The sequence below is a fragment of the Sus scrofa genome, chromosome 13 (genome assembly GCF_054392235.1).
Source record: "Sus scrofa isolate SSC_HxYL_T2T_F1_AM1 chromosome 13, Sscrofa_HxYL_maternal_Yorkshire_Landrace_v2.0, whole genome shotgun sequence".
NCBI lineage: Eukaryota > Metazoa > Chordata > Mammalia > Artiodactyla > Suidae > Sus > Sus scrofa.
The window spans coordinates 167,060,305-167,082,301 of record NC_139395.1 but is presented as its reverse complement, the minus strand read 5'-3'; the positions used below and the strand labels follow the sequence as shown (position 1 = coordinate 167,082,301).

The following is a 21,997-nucleotide window of genomic DNA, read 5'->3' as shown; positions in this document are numbered from 1 at the left end:
AGTGAGGGAAAGCAAACCCATACCCCCAGGTGACAGCTCTGTGGCATTCTTGATCACAGATGCTACTAAGTTATTAACAAAGATTTAGAAGACAGATCCTCCTCTCATGTCCTGTGCTGCTTCATTGTTTTTTTTTTTTTTTCAGCCACGCATGCATAAGTTCCTAGGCCAGAGATTGAACCAGAGCTACTGCAGCGACCAGAGTCACAGCAGTGACAACAGCAGATCCTAAAAAAAGACCCCCAATAAATAAATAAATAAATAAATAAATAAATAAATAAATAAAAGACCAAAAAAAAGGAAGAAGCTTACTCAGGATTCTCCACTAGTTCCATTTACCTTCCCAGTCATCCTAGAAAGACTAGGGTATATTTGATATTTCGGGGTCATATTTATGAATCTATATTCTACAGTTTCATCTTGATGAGGTAAAGATCCCTTTTATCATTAAAATGTCTTTTCCAAGAGGGAGCTTAAGTATGCTAACTATACAGTCACATTTACCTTCAGTAAATAAATGCAAAGAGGACATGAGAAGCCCACCAAGGAGAATTCTTATTCAAACACTCTAGAAGCTATAGAAAGGAATGCAACAGATTTTATAGTTGATAAGGAACCCAGTTTTCTATGCAATGCAGAAATCTCTTATACAGGGTGTTGGAAAGTGATCCTCTGTTCCTTCATTCAGAATACTCAAAACTAGATTGTTTTAATTCATAAAATTAGAAAAAAAAAATCTGAGGACATATTATGCCCCAGGTGCTTCTGGGTGCCAATGTACACAGTAAATATGAAGCACAAGGCCCCCTTCTCATGAAGATTTCATTCCAATAAGAGAAAAGGAAAAGAGAAAGATGCAAAGAAAAGAATTTCATATCATGAAATTTCATGTCAGAATGGGGTCTGGGAAATGCTCTCGGAGAAAGTGATATGGAGACGGAAAAATGAGGATACAAAACATCACAGGAGGAAGATCCAAAGCAAATGTGAGAGCCCTGAGGTGGGCACTAGCTTGGCATGATAATGTGAGGGCATGCCAGAAAACCACAGAGCGAGTCTTCACTGGCATGCTGGAAATGTGTGGGAGCACTTGAGTGTCACATGACAGCCTGGGGGTGTTGCTGCTATTTCATGGACAGGGGCCAAGGATGCTAAATATTTAACGCTATTTAAAAGAGTCTGTTCCAAAAAGAAATTTTCCACCCAAAATACCAGCACTTCCTTTGAGCAACCCTGACAGAAAAGAGTGAGTAAGAGAGAAAATGTCAAACAGGAGTCAGAGAGCTAGATGGGGGCCTATTAGAGAGGGCTCTGGGGCTACTATCAAAGTGAAGAAGTGCAACAGAAGCCATTAAATGCCCTGAAAGCAGGGAGATGTTTTCAAAAGTCCCAGAGATGGGAAGCATAACACCTTCATATAACATTCTGTTCCACCATAGAGTCCTGATTGAGAGGATCCTTTTTTATACCTCATCCTATTTTTATAATTTCCACTGAAATTCCTAGTACCACAAAGGGAAGCTCCAGAATATATCCCCTCTTTGTCTGAATCCCCATCTTCAGAGTCCATTACATTCTGGTCTGAGACCAGTTCTCTACTCACCAGCGGAAATTCCACAATTCACAGGTGCATCTCCAGTGAAAATGAAAAAAACTGTTCTTATTTCCTTATTCCTACTTTATTCTTATCCCTAGCTCTTCTTAGCAACTAGCTACTAGGATTCAGCCCCCATGTTCTATTCCAGATAATTACTGCTACTCAGACAGAGAGCCTACAGTTGATAACTGCCAAGAACCTTCACTCTCCTGAGACTAGACCCTACTTGGCTTTGGACCATACTTACAGCATTCAAATCCTGCCCATGAACGCCAGGCCCACAGCAGATGTTCTACTACTTCCAACCAGACTTTCCTAATGTCCACCATATGGCTACCTGGCTGCATACTCGTGTATCATCTTGTTGCCAGACATGTCTGTGTTCACGCTATGCCTATTTGCTAAGACACCCATACAGGAAACAGGCCGTTGCAGCAAGAGCTACTTGGGAACCAAACCTGAGGGGGAGTCCTGAGACTGTAGTTCACTAACTATGGAATTCTTTTTTTAGTTTCTTAGAGCCTTAGTTTCCTAAAGCAGTGATGATGGTGATAATAATACCTGCCTCAAAGCTCTAAGGAGTAAATAAACATGACATGGGTGTTCCAATGCAGCCATTATTACCATCTTTATAATCAATGCTGGACCTTCCTCATAAAGGCTAATAGCTTATATCTTCACCAGGCACACTGGATTCAGTGCCCCGATTGTCCTTTTTCCTCCCTAAACTCTGCTCCATACCATGAAGGTTGCCCGTGCACAGGTTCTGGTTCCCTGTCATTGAAGAACAGAGCTGTAGGCATGACTTAACATCAATCTATCGGCTGAGTTAACCAAGGCACAAAAGACTACTGAGCAGGAAGGGGTGGGTGTACACAGGAAGAGGGAGATTCTTAGAGGTATTCTTGGAATGCTAAAAAGGTAGAGCAATTGTTGAGGATAAAGCTACATGGAGGAATGAGACAGGAGAAAATAGCAGGGAGTGGGAAGGGAGAACAAAGAACCTCTCATCCTCAATTATCCTGACACTTCTGGCTTTGGCCTACATTAGCAGGATCTTTGCTGAGATCTTCATTTTTCTTTGGCTGGAGAGGGCTCTCCTGGTGGGTTGTGGGGTGTGGGGGGGCGGATTTTATTACCCATCCTCCCACTCCTCTCTCTCCTGAGGTTTTAGCTAATAGGGAAGAAGGGAACTACTCAGTAAAATTATGTCCCTTCCATATAACACAGCTGCTTTTCTTCATAGAGATTTACTTTTGACAAGTAATTTATGTTGCTTTCAATTACTACGGGCTGTTGTTGGGAAATGGAGGAGGAAAGAACTAGAGACAAGATTGCCTGGGAGTGTTCTAATGTCATTTGTTGTAACAGGTGGCCTGAAGAACTGCCGACTTGCAGCTAGGATACAGCTGCTCTCAGCTGGCCTGGCTGATGCAGAATCCTAACTGAACCTAGACCAGGCATAACCCAGGTACACCAAGTGGATGGCTGGCTCTATCCCAATTAGGGGGGAAAAGTTGGCACAGATTTGAAAAATAATATACTAAGAACTGGAGTGCAAAGGGATGGTCTGATTCTACTTTGCTTTACTATTTGTTATAAATGGTTTATAAAAACACACTAAATGAATTATAATGTCTCTTTAGAGAGTTTTCACCAATGCTGCTGACCAGTGCATCTCAGACTGAAATGTAGGTCTGGGGTATGCTCCAGGTGATGCCCGGTCTGCTGGTCCACAGACGATACTGAGCAGCACAACTGTCAACTACATAGCACTTCAGAGTATGAGACTGGTAAAAACACTGCTAAGCTGTCAAATGTTAGAAATGGTCTCTCGGTAGGGAATGAAAGTAAACTACATGCTTATGAGATTTTTAAAGGAAATTGAATGACTGAAGAAGTCTTTAATATTAATGATTTTAAATTGCTCTTTTGACCTCTCGGACTTCTGATCATAGGTACTTATAAGTATCTATTACAATTACATAAGAAATGGCTTAGTGTATGAATATTTCAATTTCTGAGGAATTTAACTACAGCTTTTTTTAAATTATCTGACCATACAATCAAGCAACCAAGGAATTCTCTAAATTATTGAATTTGGCAATTTAACTGTATGCAAAGGTTTAGAAAGGATTTTTTTCCCTCCACTTTGGCAAATTGTTTAATTATGAGTGTTTTAGGTCAGTAGAAGTCAAGGCAAATATCAGTGGGGAGGCACTGCACAGACAACTGGGTGCTAAAAAAGAATGCAAAGATGATTCATTACATGTTCCACTGCTGATAGAGAAAGACTATGCCAATGTTAAGCTCATAGGCTTTTGATCCTCTCCCTGTTCCCCAATAGTAATACCATTGTTGCCCTGAAAGTAAGAACATGAAAGAAGGAAGTCCCCATGTGTCAGGAGAAAGAATATGAGAGCCTGGCACTGTCATACTGGGGAGTTGATGAGAGGAAGAAAAGAACAGAGCAAGTGTTTGCCCTGCCCTCCCTTTCAGCCAACCCAGGAGGCCTGGTAAAGAGACTGAGGGTTGAGCCAAAAGTCAGTGTGCTGTGAACTCCATGTCTGTCTGAGACAGTGAGATGATGATTTAACCAGCCATTCTCAGATCAGTGTCCGGGTGGCCATTCCAGAGGAGAGAGGTGGGGCATCCTTGCTGGTCAGAGACAGAAGGCCTGCACCTAACTGTCTGGAGGCTCCTTGCTCCCGAGGGCATGAACAGAAAGCAGAGGTTTCCACAGGTGGTGTGGAGGGATGCAGAATGTGTCTGACTATGCTGGCTGGCAAGAAAGGTCAGATGGCCCAGAGGCTAGAAGCCGCAAGAGTGAGCAGGGTTGGGAATCAAATCAGTTGTAAGGAGATTTTAGGGAAGCCCATCAAAGATGAGGGGAGGCTGGGTCTTCAGGGAAGTCCTCAGGGACGTGACTGAGCCAGAAGGAAGAGGCCTCAACTTGACCGGACAGACTTTGGCAGCAGGTAAGGGAAATTGCTGCCAGAGGAAAGGAAGCAGTAGCCGGGCCCGCTCCTGGGCCCCCACCACTCCTCCCTGGCACCATTGGGCCAAGTCATGTCCACCTCCACACACCCCAGTATCATTCTGGAAGAAAATGTGAGGGGGGGGGGGAATCTGAAAGACTAAAAGACTCTGAGTTACCTTAAGAGACTGTATAAATTATTGGATTAAAATAACTAGATTTGGGTGTTTTATTTCCACCCCCCTCACTAGACAGAAGGAGGTACTTAAAGAAGATCTAGAGAAAATAAAGCTATCATTATTTTACACAGCTCAGCATAGCTTGAGTTTAATTCAAAAGTCTGCTTCACTTGTAATATATCATGGCATTTCATTCTGAGGTGGAAACACCATTTTGGGGTCTCTGATCTGTCTTTGCTCCTCCCCCAGGTCTGTTCATCTGTGAGCTAAGCCCTAACCAAGGCCTCTGCCGCTAATTGTTAGAAACCTTCCTGTCATAAGCCTGGCACTCAGGAGTCACACACACACACACACACACACACACACACACACACACACACCCCACCACCACCACCACCACCACCACCACCACCACCAGCCTCTGCTCATCCAGTCTAAGGCCACTCCAGGAATTGCCCTGGCTTTGAAAATCTGTATGACAGTTTCCTGAGTGTATTCAGGAAATAGAAACAAAAGAGAAGGGGCTTTGGAAAGAAACTCTGTGTTGGATACAGGTTCAGGCATTTATCATCTATCTGGCTGTGCAAAGCTACTTTTTCTTATGAGGGTCCTTCTTAATATCTACTTTTAGGGCCATTATAAGAGTTAACAACAAATCAGTAAATCAGGGTCATCTTATATTATTCCAGTTCTTTCCACAGTGCCCAGAGCCTTGTAACAGCCTATTCAATTGAGACCAGGGACTTCTGCTCAGAGCTTATTCCCTGTATTACCAACTCCTCACACATTTTCCTTCCTACTGAGTGGACATCATGGATGCGCTGCTTTGCCACCCAGACCCCTTTGCAAGCCCAAAGGATGTGTTTCCCCCACTGATGACAGACATTTTCAGCCCTCTCTGGGAATTTCTTTAGTCAAAGCCACACCCTCTTCTGGAGGGACACCCTGTATCCAATGACTGGTGGATGCAGGAGGATAAAGGCCAGTCCACTGGCCCAGGCAAGGAAATTCTGAAAGGTCATCCCACCCTCAAAGCAGGGGTGGCCAAGGGAGGGTTTGTGGTAACTGCACTACAGCCCAGCTTTTCCCTCAATCCAGCACTGCTTCCCTACATTTTTCCCATAGATGCTGATCCTAAGAGCCCACTTCATAAACATTCTATGTGCTGATCTCTGGCTCAGAGTTGGCTTCTTGGAAAACCAATTTGGTGACAATAGGTTACCAAAATCCCTTGCTCAAAACCACTCCCTAGCTATTATTATTGACACTATGCAATCATCTTAAAGTTGGCCACAATTTTTGGACAACTGCTACATGTCAAAGCCAATATAATCCTTTAGTCCTGGTCCCTTCTTCCTAAGGGTTTTCCTCAGCCTATCCACCAGCCAAACACATCCAGGGTAGCCATTAATTAATGGCTCTAGGATACTTACCACCCTGGAGTGTTGCCTAACATAGATATAGCCTTTAGTCTTTCTTTGATCCAGAACAAACATTTGCAACTGCCACAAGAAGGTTTTTATATAATCATCTCCACTCTGTGTGAATAAACAACGTCTAGCTATAGAAAATTGTTGATTCCTCTATACAGATTAAGTACTTGCCTATATTATTGCCCTGCTATATACAAATGAACCATTTTGGAAAATGAGTAGAACAAATACACTCCAGAAACTGCAATACAAACAGTGCTCAATTTGGAGATAGGTTGTGTTCCCTAAGCTGATTTGCAAATGGGCTATTTGGAACAGAATTAACTCAGAAGCAGTGTAATAAATAATGGCCAGCTTCACAGTACTGTCCACAAAGCCCTGTAAATTCATGGCATAAATAAGATGACATTGCCTTTGATAAAGGACTATTCTTTACGGGGAAAATATCTGTCACAGGGCCTAAGATGGAAACCAAGTGCACCAGGAACATGCCCTCTCCCTCACTCACAGTTGTTCCCTCCTCTGTCCCACACATCTGCTTCAAGCACCCATATTCAAGATGGCAACAAGGTCAGGCAATGAACCTGGCCCTTCTCTTCTCTCTCTTCTAGAATTTGAGCACAAATAACATAGACTCGCTGACCTCTGGCTTCTAGTGAATGATAAGCAGAATACAGACGTTTTAAGAATGTTTCTCTGTTCACAAGAGAACATTCCCTGGCACAGCACTCTACCTCTCTAGTTTGAGAGTTCCAGTATATTTGCGAAAGAGTAAATCTCAAAGGAACATTATTATTTCCTATGTATAAGCCCAACAAAGAATAGTTGAGGTCGAAGAGCCTAACCTCTGGTTTTAATGTATCCTATAACAATTCTGTCTTGTTACACATATGCAAAAAATATCCTCCTAAAAGGACATATTTTTACAAGGCCTCTTGCAGCAGAAAAAGTGTCTCTGTAGCCTAAAGCAGATTTTTTTCACAATGTAATCCCTTGATCAACAGCATCAGCATCACAAACTAACTTGTTAGAAAGGCTAATTTTGGATATCACCCTACACCTATTAAATCACAAACTCTGCAATTGGGACCTAGCAATCTGTTTTAACAAGCCCTCCAGTTTATTCTATGTACACTAAAGTTTGAGAATCACAGACCTAATGATTTTGAAAAAAATTATGTAAGAAAATCCAGATTAATTTCTTTTTTTCTCTTTTTTTTTTTTTTTTTTTTTTTGTCTTTTTGCTATTTCTTTGGGCCGCTCCCGCGGCATATGGAGATTCCCAGGCCAGGGGTCGTATCGGAACTGTAGCCACCGGCCTACACCAGAGCCACAGCAACGCGGGATCCGAGCCACGTCTGCAACCTACACCACAGCTCACGACAACGCCGGATCGTTAACCCACTGAGCAAGGGCAGGGACCGAACCCGCAACCTCATGGTTCCTAGTCGGATTCGTTAACCATTGTGCCACGACAGGAACTCCAGATTAATTTCTTTTTAAAAAGAAATGACTAGAAACACTGTCAATGTATTTATTCTACATATAATAAATTATTCTTATGAGATACAACAATTCAACTGAAAATATGTTTATTCCATGTCTCATATGTGTAGGCTACTTACCTTCTCTGTTAAGAAAGATTAAAAAGTGAGTGGATTAAAGTGAGCAGAGTGCAAATCAAAGAAATTTCAATCTTATGAGGTTGAAGGGGAAGAAAGTAAAAAGAATTAACACCAGAGAGATTATCTGTAGTTTTATAGAAAATGGAAAATAAAATGCTATGGGTAAAACAAACAAACAAAAAAATGATTTTAGAGTAAGAAATCAGAAAAGGTTTTGAGGCAACATCAGAGTCAGGCCTTGAAAGACTGGCATGTCTTTTGACAATAAAACCCATGTGTAGGGAGGAGGGGCCGGAGGGCCCATGAACTGGTGAAGGATAAAGTTTCCTAGGAAAGGAGACAACATGAGCAAAAGTTCAGGTATACAAAAGCAGCTACAAAGCTTCCTGCAAGGTGTGTCATAAATAGGTTTAGTTGTGATTAAACAGTCTCCTCAACTCTCAAGACAGATGGATGAACACTGGAGTAACCAGAGACAACAGGCTGGTTACCACTGTCAGAAATAGTTGTGTACAGCTGCCCTAGTGTAACTTACTAACATTGTTCCTATGTGTACCATAACACCAAAGAGCTTCTTAAAAGAATCAAGATAAATGCTAGACTTTAGGCATTGAGTAGATAAGGAGAAGAGGTAGGGGGGGTCTTGGGTGCCATATTTGGTAGAGTGGACCTTATTTAGAAGGCAGTAATATGTTTGGAGCAAAAAAAAATTTGAAGGAGTTCCCATCGTGGCTCAGTGGAAACTAATATGACCAGCATCCATGAGGATGCAGGTTCAATCCCTGGCCTCTCTCGGTGGGTTAAGGATCCAGCATTGCCGTGAGCTGTGGTATAGGTCACAGATGTGGCTCAGATTTGGTGGGGCTGTGGCTGTGGCATAGGCCAGAGGCTACAGCTCCAAGCGGACCCAATCCTGAGCACCTCCATATTTTGAGGGTGTGGCCCTAAAAAGATAAAAAAAAAAAAGAAAGAAAGAAAGAAAAAAAGAAAAGAAAAAAAGACATGAGTTGCTCTGGCTTGTAAAATTATCATCACACAATATGGAGATTGATTAGACTGAAAACAGGCAGATCAATTAGGATTTTATCAAATTAGGACAGACAGGAAGCATTAAGAGCCCAAACCACTGTGGAACAGAAAAGGAAAGGAGAGAGTCACAGGATAATCAGTTCAATTCATTAATACCTGATTGTCTATGATACAGAAAATACATATTGTCATTTTAGAGAAATCAAAATTACAAAAACTACTCTTTATTTTAAATAAATTGTGTTATTCAGAGGCATAATGCCACTATAAAATTATGATAAATCATAAAATAATGACAATAAAAGAAGCATAAAGTGTTACAGAGATTTAAATAATTGCAAGATCACTTTTATATGAAGTAGTTATTTCATGGATAAAGTTTGGCTTTAACCATGAATCTTCGAGGATGAAAAGTATTGGAAAAAAAGAGGTATAGATAAGGGCATTCTAGATATAAGAAACAAAAGATTGAAAAAAGACAAAGGCAGACAAGCTTGTACTGAGTTAACAGCATAATATATTTGGAAAAGGTAGAAGATGAGCCTGAAGTCATTAGAGAAATGCAAATTAAAACCACAGTGATATACCACTTCACTTACAGACAGCTATAATAAAAAAAAATTACAAGTGTTGGTGAGGATGCAGAGAAAAATCAGAACACTTATACACTGCAGAGTGTAAAATAGAGAAGACTCTTTGGAAAACAGTTTGTTAGTTACTTAAAAAGCTAAACAGGAGGAGTTCCCGTCATGGCACAGAGGAAACGAATCTTAACTAGGTTGCAGGTTCGATCCCTGGCCTCACTCAGTGTGTTAAGGATCTGGCACTGCCATGAGCTGTGGTGTAGGTCGCAGACTCGGCTCGGAGCTGGTATTGCTGTGGCTCTGGCATAGGCTAGCAGCAACAGCTCTGAATGGACCCCTAGCCTGGGAACCTCCATAGGCCACAGGTGCAGCCCTAAAAAAAGGACAAAAAACAAAAAACAAAACAAACAAACAAAAAAACTAAACAGTTATCAGATGACCCAGGAATTCCACCAAGTACATAATTGAGAAATTTAAAACATAAACACACACAAAACCCTATACATAATATCCATAGCAGCAAAAAGCCAAAATGTGGAAACCACACAAATATTCATCAACTAATGAATCAATAAATATCAACAGAAAGTGACCCACATAGGTTCATTTTTTTCCCCCAGATCAGACAGGAGTAACAACAACAACCCTAAGTTAGCCCAGAAATAACTGGTAGAGAAGATTGGTCAGAAACCCCACTAACAATAAAAGGTTAAAGAAAGCATTCTCCTCTGCTGGGTCTGAGACTACCCTCCCCAACTGAGAGTCACCAGACAGCACTAGCAAGGCAGAATCCCACTTCATCAAGTGGCCCAGGTTGGGAAGCCTCTTAGTCCCCCAAGGCTACAGAATCTCTGTCTCTAGGTAGTACTAACAGGGGCAAATGTACCTGGCCTAGGAAGTGCTTGTCACCCTCATGAGCCAGAGACTCCCTTCTCCCTACTAGAAGTACCATCAAGTCTGAACTAGAGGTGCTCCTTGCAGCTTCAGGCAGTACCACTGAAAACCTGTGAAAGCTCAGGCAGCACCAGACACTGAAAAGAAGAAATCATCACAAAGGTCTTAAAATTAAACTTCCACTGATACCACAACAGCAAAAGCAGACCAAGACCTGCAAATTAAATCTAAAGAGGATGACTGCTTACTAAAAATAAACACTTAATTGGAACCCAGAGTCTCCTAACATAATAACGGAATTATGTCCAGAATACAGAGGGAAAAAAAAGGGGGGAAGGGAGGGAGGAAAACCACTTCTCCTACCAAGAACTAGGAAAATCACAACTTGAATGAGAAAAAAACCAACTGAAACAAATAACAATCTAGATGCTGGAATTATCTGACAATTATTTCAAAGTAGCCATCATAAAAACACATCAACAAACTACACTTTTTTAAAAAGAGAGAAGAGTGTGGAGAAACAATATAAAGAATATATAAATGCCCAAAACAAAAGTGACTGGAAAAAATACTTCAACAAGCAATTACAAATTCTCTAAAAACAAATGAAAAATTAGAAGGTCTCAGAAAATAATAGAATGTGTAAAAATAATAATAACCAAATAAAAAATAGAACTGAGAAATATAATAATGGAGGAAGAAGGTAGGGTAGACATGAGATCAATAGTATTGTGGAGATAACAGAGAACACACTCAGTGATCAATGAAATTTACACAAACTGAACAACAGAGAGAAAAATAGAACATCAACAAAATCAAAATAGTGCCTCAGGGACCTGAGGGATAAATAGCAAAATATGCAACACATATCATTAAAGCCTCAGAAGAACAAGATAGAGTAGGGCTGAAAAAGTGCTTGAAGATATAATGACAGAAAAACTTCCCAAATTTGGCCAAGAATATAAACCTAGATTCAAGAAGTTAAGCAAACCCCAAATAAAATAAGTTAAAAGAAATTTAATCTAAGGTACATCATAATTAAACTTCTGAAAACTAAAGAGAACAACAACGACAAAATCTTAAAAGCAACAGAGGGAAACTACACATATACAGGGAAAACCAATTTGAACAACAGCAGATATTTCATATGAAATCACGAAGGCCAGAGGAAAGTGATAGGTGCCGAAAGAAAAGAACTGTCAACTACAGATTCTATAATCAATGAAACTATCCTTTAGGTATATAGAGGAAATAAAGAAATTATCAAATGAAGAAAAGAACTGTTGATAGCAGGCCGAACTGTAAATAATGACTAAAAGATATTCTTCAAAATGAAATGATAAAAAAAGAAGCTTGGAATATCAGGAAGGAAGAAAGAACAACTGAAAGAGTACAAACGTGAGTACATACAACAGTATCTCCTCAAAAATTTTATAAATCATATTTAATTACTGAAACAAAAATTATAACACTATTTGATACTCCAGGCAATGACATTTAAATTCAGGAAAGATAAGGAGACCTAAAAAGCAGTAAGGTAAACACTTCAATAATAGTGGTAAATACCAGAGTTCCTGTTGTGGCGCAGCGATTAATGAATCCGACTAGGAACCATGAGGTTGCTGGTTTTATCCCTGACCTTGCTCAGTGGGTTAAGGATCCGGCGTTGCCATGAGCTGTGGTATAGGTCACAGACGCAGCTCGGATCCCGCGTTGCTGTGGCTCTGGCGTAGGCCAACAGCGATAGCTCTGATTAGACCCCTAACCTGGGAACCTCCATATGCCATGAGAAGTGGCCCTAGAAAAGGGAAAAAGACAAAAAAAAAAAAAGTGGTAAATACCACTGTGATAATAAATATATGTATATTGTAGTGAACAGAGAAACAACTAAAAAAATCTATAAAAGAAATATACTAAAAAAACATTATAAATTAATCAAGACAGAATCCTAGGATATGTTTAAACAATGTAAAAGAAGGCAAAAAGTAACATAAATATGAGAAATACAAGAAAAAAACAAAAAATAAACCATGAAATGACAGACTTATGCCCCCAAATATTAATAATTACCAAAAATGTAAATGGTCTAAAATCATCAATTAAAAGGCATAGATTGTCAGAGTGGATAGAAAAATATGACACAACAACATGCTGTATAAAACATACAACAGCATAAGTAGGCTGAAAATGAAAGAATAGAAAATGATATATGATATGTTATTTTTTTAAATCAGAAGTGGATATATTAATATCCGATAAATATGTTCCAGAACAAGGAATATTAGTGGGGAATTACCAGAGACAAAGACAGACACTATGTAATGAATGTAAGGATCAGTCCACCAAGAGCAAATAATGATCCTAAATGTGTACACAGAAAACAACAAGCTTCTAATTATTAGACAAATGTAAATCAAAACTACTATGAGACACAACAGTCATCATCAAAACTTCTACAAACAATAAGTTCTGGAGAGGGTGTGGAGAAAAGGGAACCCTCTTACACTGTTGGTGGGAATATAAATTGGTATGACCACTATGGAAAACAGTATGGAGTTTCCCAAAAGACTAAAAAGAGAACTACCATATGATCCAGCAATCCCACTCCTGGGCATCTATCTGGAGAAAATCCCAATTCAAAAAGATATATGCACCCCAATGTTCATTGCAACACTATTTACAACAGTCAAAAGAGGGAAGCAACCCAAATGTCCACTGACAGAGGAATGGATAAAGAAGATGGGGGTACAAATATACAGTGGAATATTATTTGGTCATAAAAAAGGATGAAATAATGTCATTTGCAGCAACAATGGATGGACCAAGAGATTATCATACTGAATGGAGTAAGTCAAAGACAAACAGCATACGATATCACTTATATGTGGAATCTATAAAGAGGAAAGAAACAAGTGAATTTATCTGCGGAACAGAAATAGACTCACAAACTTTGAAAACAAACTTATGGTTACCAAAGGAGACAGGCAGGGAGGAGGACATACTGAGGGTTTGGGATTGGCATATGTACAATGTGGTGTGTGGAATGGTTGGCCAATGGGGACCTGTTATATAGCACAGGGAACTCTATCTAATATTCCGTGATCATCTACATGGGAAAAGAATTGAAAAAAAATAGATAGGTATATGTGTATAACTGAGTATCTTTGTCATATAGCAGAATTATCACAACACTGTAAATAAATTATACTTTAATAAAACTTTTTTTAAACATAAAAATAACATCAGAATCTCTATATGTTAATAGTTTAATTCAGTATCATATATGCAAATTATTAAGTTACTAGAACCAAAAAAGACTGACAAAAATGTTAGCCTCTTGTGACCAGATACTGGAGGAACTATACATAAATACCAGCCATTTCACTCATAAAAGGACTGTGATGATCAATTAGTGAACGACCACATAGTCTTCCATGATCTTATAATAAAAGTATCCACACAGACATAAATCAACATTATGATCAGGTCTTGAAGCCTACAGTATCTCATCAGACTCTCTAATAGGCATATTTATTAGCTGCTTAAAGGAGCTGATAGCATTCATGAATGTTTTAGTCATGTTTCAGCACTCAGGCCTACATAATCATATCCCAACAATTCACCACAATTAGGCAAATGGATATTTTCTCACTTTAAGAGCTACTTTATTAGTAGCTCTTAATATTTATTACACAAGTATATGTATTACTAGACCCAAGAACTAATAAAGATGGTTTGAATGTTCCCAACTAATATTTTCAGTATTCACCAAGGTAATCAATTTGTTCAATTTTAAGCAGCATAGCTCCATAAATGAGATATTTGGCATGGAACCTGATTTAAAATGCATTCTTTTCTCAAGTGATTGAATAGTCGTAATGAAAATTTATAATTTGTAGTATGTTATAGAAGGAAATGAATTGAATTTCTCTATCAAAATTATTCATGGTTCAAAATCTTTCGTGCTCTAACACACAGAATCTGGCAGACAAATGCAATTACATTAGATATGCTGTCATCCAGAACATCTGAAGAATGCTATTTATCCAATCTTATCAATTTAAACTTGCTCTACTACCATAGCTGAGTACAAATACCAGGCCATGACCATCACATTAATACCATCAGGCTATTTCAAATACCATTTTTGGAAATCGATGGAGAGAATCTTATTGGGTCCAGGCTATTTCACTTAAAGGCAACTGTCAAAATCAATCCATGTCTAACTTAGATTTCTAACTTAATTTGTAACCTGAGTTATACCTACAATGCTTGCAGATTAGACAACTGATTAAGAAGCATTGATTTATTCTCAGAAAAAAAATAGACCTCTCAAATAAATCACATTATTACTTTTCACAAAAATTAACATATAATATTTCCAAAACATATAAATTATTCAGTGGAAATAATAAAGGAGAGCACCTTTTTGTGAAAAGCAATTTCTGTGATGATATTTCTTATGACTAGTTTGTGACATTTAGAAAATCTTTGACCTAGAATATACCAGTTGTAAATTTATACTAAAAGATTTCACTATTGTATGTAGGGTTTAGTTTGTATGAAGACATTATTCATGAAATTTCATGCTAGTTTATGTTCTAAATTGTCTCTAGTGGAAATGCAGTTAATTGTTTTTTAAAAGATTAAGTTTATGGCCCATTTCACCTACCACGACTGTGTATAGTCATTACAAACTTCCTTAAACTAAAGACTTTCATGTGATCTGCTCCAGAATATGGAGACCAATTTCTGTTCTCAGCTTAAAAAACTGAGATCCTAAACCTGGATCCTATGGAATAAAAAAAATCTGGAAGACCTCAGGTATGAGTTTTCATCAATTTCAATTTACCATTGTATTTGAAATTGAATATAAATTTTGTTATTAGCTACAAATTGATTTTATTTGCTTTGATCATAAAAAAATCACTAGAATTAATACAATTTTTAATGGCAGTAAATAAAAGAGACATTTTACATTAGTCTAAAATTATAAACAAAGAGGAGCTACAACTTTTTCAAAATATGATTTTGAAGTCTCTCAACTTGGTCAGGTGACCTCTGCCCCCTCCCCACCATAAATACTCACAGCACCAGATGAGAGGCAGGCATTCATCCAGCTCTGTGCCTGTTAAGTGTCTGCTTTATACCCACACTACTTATCATTTGTGACATTTATTGCATCCCATTGTTCAACAACACCCCTCTTATGGTTTTAGTTTCCTCCCTAGAACCAGAACCCAGAGTGCTGCATCTCACCTACCTTCTGCCATTATCCACACTGCCATGGTTTCTTTTCCTATACTTACTCATTTATCAGTCCAATCATCTAGCACTCCTAGAATAAATCAAACACATTGTCTCTGAATTATGGGCTAGACCCTCTGCACTACTGCCAGGTGACACGGGTTAAATCCCTAGAGTAGACAGTCCAAACATCTCTTCAAGACCCCATGTCACTGTAACCTATCCTGTTCTCAACAGAAAACACTGCTACTGCACAAAGACATCGAGGCTGGCAAACATGAAGTTTCTCAGATTGCTGGCCCGTCCCATCTTCTTTCGGCAAACCTCTGAGAGAAAGCGGGCTTTTGCACTCTTCAAGGTTAACCATACTAGATACGCTCTTGAGCTGACCCTTTCCTATCTATTCAGTCCTCTACTGCAGAGGTTAGAGTATCCCATATGTTCCCTCTCTGCTTCTTGACCTGCCTCCACAAACATAATCAAGTAGAAAAGCCCTATTTCCACTCTTTTCTACCTACCATGCATCACCGCCAACTCTTGACAGTGGTATTTCTTGAAAGAACAATTACATTCAGTCACTATACCCATATCCTCGCCTGCAATTCCTTTCAATTTATTTAAGCCATTTTTCACTTTGGCAAGGGTGATAAAATGACTAATCCCATCATCAGATACCATGGTTCTTTTCATTGTGCATCTTTTTGTCCCTTCTATGAATGTTAATATTGTAAAAGACTTTCTTCTGCTTGGGACTCTTCCTTGGATTTTCAAACACCACCTTCTCTTGGTTCTCCATCTCCTTTTGACAATTCTTTCCCCATCTCTTCCCTGGGTTTCTGTTATTTCTCTTAGCTCCTAAGTGTTAGTGGGCCACCATAGGTCTATCCCTGGTTCTCTTCTCATCCTTTTTGAACAATATCATTAACTTTTATGCCTTCATTTTGCCATATATATGGTTTCCAGATTTATTCTCTCATGTATTCACCAAATATTTCCTGAGCATCTTTTATGCACTAGGCTTTCTGCTAGGTGCTGTATTATGTTATATACTATTACCTGACTATTTCAAAGGTATCTCAAACCTAAAGTCTCAAAAATAGTATTTTGTCCTAAATACACTTACCACTAGATTTCTTTTCTTGGATGTTGATACCACCCAGTCATCCTAGCCAAAAACAGAATTATTCTAGTTCCTTCTTTCTCATGCCTGATAATCAGCGACCAGTCAATTTAGTCTCCTTTATGTTTATTATCTGTCATTTCTTCTTCACTCCTTCAGGACCTTGTTATTTCTTATTTTATTCCTGAAACTTGCTTTGTCTACTTTCACAACCTTCCAATCCATCCTCCAAATATTATTTTGAAAAAAATATCCATCTAATATGTTGCTTACTGATCACATTGTTTAATGAAGATGTCATGGAAATATCAAACCCCTTTCACTGATAAACCTAAGAAAGGACAGCTCTACTTTGTCAATGCTTACTATGTGCCAGATATTGCACTAAACACTAAAAACACCTTATATTACTTATTGTCAATAATCTGCAAGGAAGGAGGTAGAACTATTGTGATGGCTAATTTTTTGTGTCAACCTGACTGGGCCACAAGATGCCCAGCTATCTGGTTAAACATTTTTCTGGGTTTTGTCTATATGGATGTTTCTAGAAGAGAACAGCATTTGAATTTGTAGCCCAAGTAAAGCAGACCACCCTCCCCAACATGAGTAAGCATCACCCAATCCATTGAGAACCTGAAGAGTAAAGGCTGAGTGGAGGCAAGTCGTTCTCTCTGACTGCTGAGCTGGGACACTGATCTTCCCCTGTCCTTGGACTCGGACTTGCATCATCAGTGCTTCTGGTTCTCAGGTCTTTGGACTGGGAGTCCACCTATACCACTGGCTTTCCCAGGTCTCCAGCTTTCAAATGGCAGATCATTGGTCTTCTCAGCCTCCATAATTGCATGCACTGATTCTCCATAATCAATCAGTCAATCTCCTATTGGTTCTGTATCTCTGAAAAAACCCTGATTAATACAACTGTTATCCCTATTTTAAAGATAATGAAACTTGAAATAGACAATCAGAGAAATTAAATAATTACTTAAAGTCACAGCTACAAAGTGACAGTAATGGGGTTCACCCAAATCTACTGTCTCCCAGGCCCATACTCTTCACTATGGTGCTAAACAACCTCCCTCCTTGCTCCAGTTCCACCCATTTCTAGTACCCTCACTCTAGCCATGCCAACTTTTAGAAGACCCCCAACATGCTTGTCCAGGACTCCATATGGAATGTCTTTTCTTACTCTGAGAAAACATTGAGTCATTCTGAACATTCAGCACAAGGATCATGTCCTGTGTGGTTTAAAAATCTGCTCTGAAAGCAATTTCCAAAGAGAGACTGCTACAATGCCACTAACTGGAATAGGCTTTGGTAGGTATGTGATGTTGGGGGACAGCTCCCATTCGGTACAAAGAGGGAAAGGGCATTTTTAAAATGAGTCTCATTAATTTATATTTACATCTCATAAAGTAGGTAATAATTTTGGCCAGCAGTCTTGGCAGATGGTAACAGGACAGGTAAAGAGTCTTACAAGATGAACACATATACATTTATGCACTTACTAAGGTAAATGTGAACTAATCTGAGGGGAAGTATACTCAACAGAAAGAACATTGACTCTGGTATCTAACTTCCCAGAATGAAATTATTTCTATCACTCACCATATATACATGTATCCTAGAATATGATATTCAACTCTCTAGGCCTCAGTTTCCCCATTCTTTTGAATAGGAGTAAAACAACTAGATGAAAGTGTTAAATGAGAAAATGCTTATAAATATCTAATCATGGCTGCTGGGGAAAATAAATGCTAGCTTCTTCCAATGCTCATTTCTCCCCTTCCCTTCAGTGCTGCTACTCAAAAACACCAGAATCTACTATATTACAGACTCTATAATGAAATTTCATTTGGACCAACAGAAATATTTGGCATATCCATTATTTTATTTTACCCTGATCAATCTGGACTACTGCATTTAGGTGCCAAAGACAGCAGGAAATTGAGGGGATCATTTGAATAAACATGGTAGATCTTTTATGAAAAGTCGCCAGAATTAAATATCACAACTGATCAACTTACGATCAGTTAGTAATGGCATTGCTACAGGGGAAAGACCTCCTGATTAATAGAAGCATTTAAGTTAACCCAGACACCCTTTTAGCAAAAAACAACAAAGGTGACTGGAAAGACATCAGTAAGTGATATTTAAGCCATCCATAAAATGTTCTTCTGCACAGAGCCCTGTGAAGGCTGCATACAAGCAAAAGTAACAGAGCTGTCCTTCATGAATGTACAGTATGTAAATAAGACAAAGCCAGAGCATGACCTAGAGCAAGAGAGCAAGAAAGAGAGAGCCTGACTCCCCAGCTTTGCTTCTGAACTTGAAAGCAATCAGGGTGGTAACAACTGGGAGGGCTTCTTGCAGAAGTGGTGGAATCTTTAGGAGCTCAGAAACACCAAACTGAAATTAGTATGACTGTGGCAGCTGCAAGCCCCACACAATTAGAATGTTGGCAAGCCAAGTGGAAAACAGAGCCAGGAATAATACTGAGTAGCAACAGAGCCTCTAACCCTGACCATTCCTCCACATGTTTTCAACATATGTTTAGTCCAGCAGGGGTCATGTCATGGTGACAGCTGAAAAGCCCCTCCAGAATCCAGCAGAAACAGCATTCGTGAAAGCCTCTTGGTGCCTTAATGTGCCAGTAAGGGTGTTTTCCTCTCATGAAAGCATGAAATGTGCCCAGAAGAATGCAGCAGATAAACCCAGAGGGTGAGAGAGCCATGACCAAAAGGCCAAGATATCTCCCTTGGGCCCGGCCACAAGTCCCCAACTCCTGTGGTCTCTGGAAACCATCACCTGATCACCACACTATCCCACTTTCCCACAAGGCACCTAGGAAATGCCCAACAACCCCTGGAACATCCCAACTTTCAGGTCACCACGGATCTCACATAGTATATCTCAATAAACACTATGTAGAATAATTTGTTATTTTACACTTGATCTTAGCCAAAAGGCTGAGAAGTGATATAATTTGTTATTTTAAACCATTATGATCAAAAAACTCAATTCTTATTATTGACAAATAGAGCAGGAAAGTCACAGAGTAACTGCACTGAGAGTTAACTATTCTCTGTGTCTCTCCAAGTCTACTTAACAATCGTATGCCTTATATGGCCCTCTTTTTTTTTAAACTAAAATATTTTATAAAATAATAATACACCATAGCTCTGGCTCTGCAAATAGATTTTTAAATCTTAAGTTTCTTTAAAACAGTTAGAGAAAATAAACTGAAATAACCTTTAAAAAAACAAAGTTAAAAAAAGTAATCATTCCATTTAAGTCTGAAATGAAATGAGTACCTCATAAAAATTTACAAGTGCAAATAATAGCAAGATAGCACTTTAACTTTTGAATGAAAGATCAAAGGCCACAAATCAACAAATTATAACAGGATAATTTTTTTCAAAGACAAATTGAAGGACCTGAAAATCCATCTTGTTAATTTCATAATAAAAGTTCCTCTTTAGAGTATTTAATAAATTACAATAAATTCAATTATTATACAAACTATTGGAAACCTGAACCTCTTGCCTCTTCCTAGAAACCATGTCACCGTTCCATTCATTGTTGTATGGCTGTCACCCAAAAATCAACTTCTAAAGCAAAAGACAGGGCAATTTATTTTAAAAACCTAGTACAGTTCAGGCTGATGTTGAAAAACTGGAAGAATGTTCCCTGTGAAGACAAAGACATGAGGATAAAGTCAAACCCACAAAAGAAAGTAAGTTTTCATAAATCAGAACACAGAAAGTTTCCTACAGCCCAGTACTATGGTTCTGTAAATAGCACCACAAGAATGGCAGTTTAATGTTTTCCCTGAGATTTCAAAGCCTAAAAATTAGAAGATACATGCCCCAAGAGAAAATATACTCAAGAGTTTTTAAAAGGAAAGAGGTTTTCATTATAAATCATCTCTTAGGTTACTAAATTGCATAAATTTATCAAACACACTCCCAATTATTGTGTTAAATTTCTCTCACATTTCAAGAAATGTTCTTACTGCTCACATTTTAAAATTTGTTAACTATCATCCTTTCCAGGCCTTTGATGAATAATTGATTGATTTTTTTTTTCTATTTTAACATTTCTTCTCTAAGTCTTTCAAACCTGAAAAGATGGTGTATCCTAGTGTTAAAGCTATACTATTCTGGTTTCCAGTCCTAATCCTGCCATGAATTAAATGGAAAAGTAAGTTTACTTACTTGAGCATGCCCTCACCTCACTCAAAATTCGGTGCCCTCACCTTTAAAATCGGGTAATAATAACAAGCTCATCGTGTTGTTGTGAGGATTTTAAACTGGTTAAAAGACGCATTCACAACATATTAGCCATTATTGTTATGAATGGTGATCTCTTTCATCTGGTCTTAAATGGGTGGCATTTTCTGAGTAATCAATCCCTTATATGTATTCAATTTTACCCATTATTATCCATAGGTTGAACTGGATAGATCTTAAAAATTTTAGATCAAACCAATCATTTGGAGGCCAAGTGAAACACAGGTCTGAGTCCAACAAGCAGAACCTGCTCCATCCAGACAACAGACAGGCAGAGAGGAGAAAGAACGATGGACAGAGATGGCTAGTTAGTTAAAGAGAAGAGCCACACAAATCTGAATAGAAATGTTAGTGGGCAAGAAATCCTTACTTTCTGATAGTCTTCTGAATAAACAATGCAAGTTTTTTTTTTTCTTTTAAGGATCCAAGAATGGCTTAGAAAAATGTTGTGTTTCATTGTAGCACAATATTGATTACTAAGGAAAACATTTTCTAATGACTGTCAAGATAACTCTAGAAGTTACCAAGCAAGCTCTCTCCTACGTTTTTCAACATTGACATGCTACATTTTTCTGTCTTTTGCTATCTTATGATTCATAAATGTTTCAATTATAGTAAAGGAAATTTTTTTTACTCTTAGGTTAAATCTCCTATGAACAATATTTTCTCCATTTTCTCCATGTCTTGTCATGATGGTGGGGACAGCAGGCACCGGAAACTCTGCCCACAAATATTCATAAACATAGTATCTTTCATAGGCACACTCCTCAGAGATGTCAAAGCATTTTCACTTATATTATTTCATTATCATCACAACAACCAAACAGAAGGAAGGGACGTCTATATTCCCAATAAATGAAGAAACTGAAGCCCAGACAGACGGTGTCTCTGATTTCTTTCTTTTTGTCTTTTGTCTTTTTAGGGCTGTACCCACAGCATATGGAGGTTCCCAGGCTAAGGGTCAAATCGGAGCTGCAGCTGCCAGCTTACCACACAGCTCACAGCACCACAGGATCCTTAACC

At 38.7% G+C, this 21,997-nt stretch overlaps 1 long non-coding RNA gene across 2 annotated transcripts in view; it reads right to left on the bottom strand.

Annotated features, from left to right (window-relative positions):
* The window catches only part of LOC102158095 (uncharacterized), an 899,417-nt gene that overhangs the window by 714,435 nt on the left and 162,985 nt on the right, over positions 1-21,997 (bottom strand). The window contains exon 1 of one of the 2 annotated variants that reach the window (XR_014824905.1): positions 1,604-1,825. The exons of the other annotated variant lie outside the window; for it this stretch is intronic. This is a non-coding gene — a long non-coding RNA (uncharacterized LOC102158095). Of the gene's footprint in view, positions 1-1,603; positions 1,826-21,997 lie in introns of those variants that run through there. 2 annotated transcript variants of the gene reach the window in all.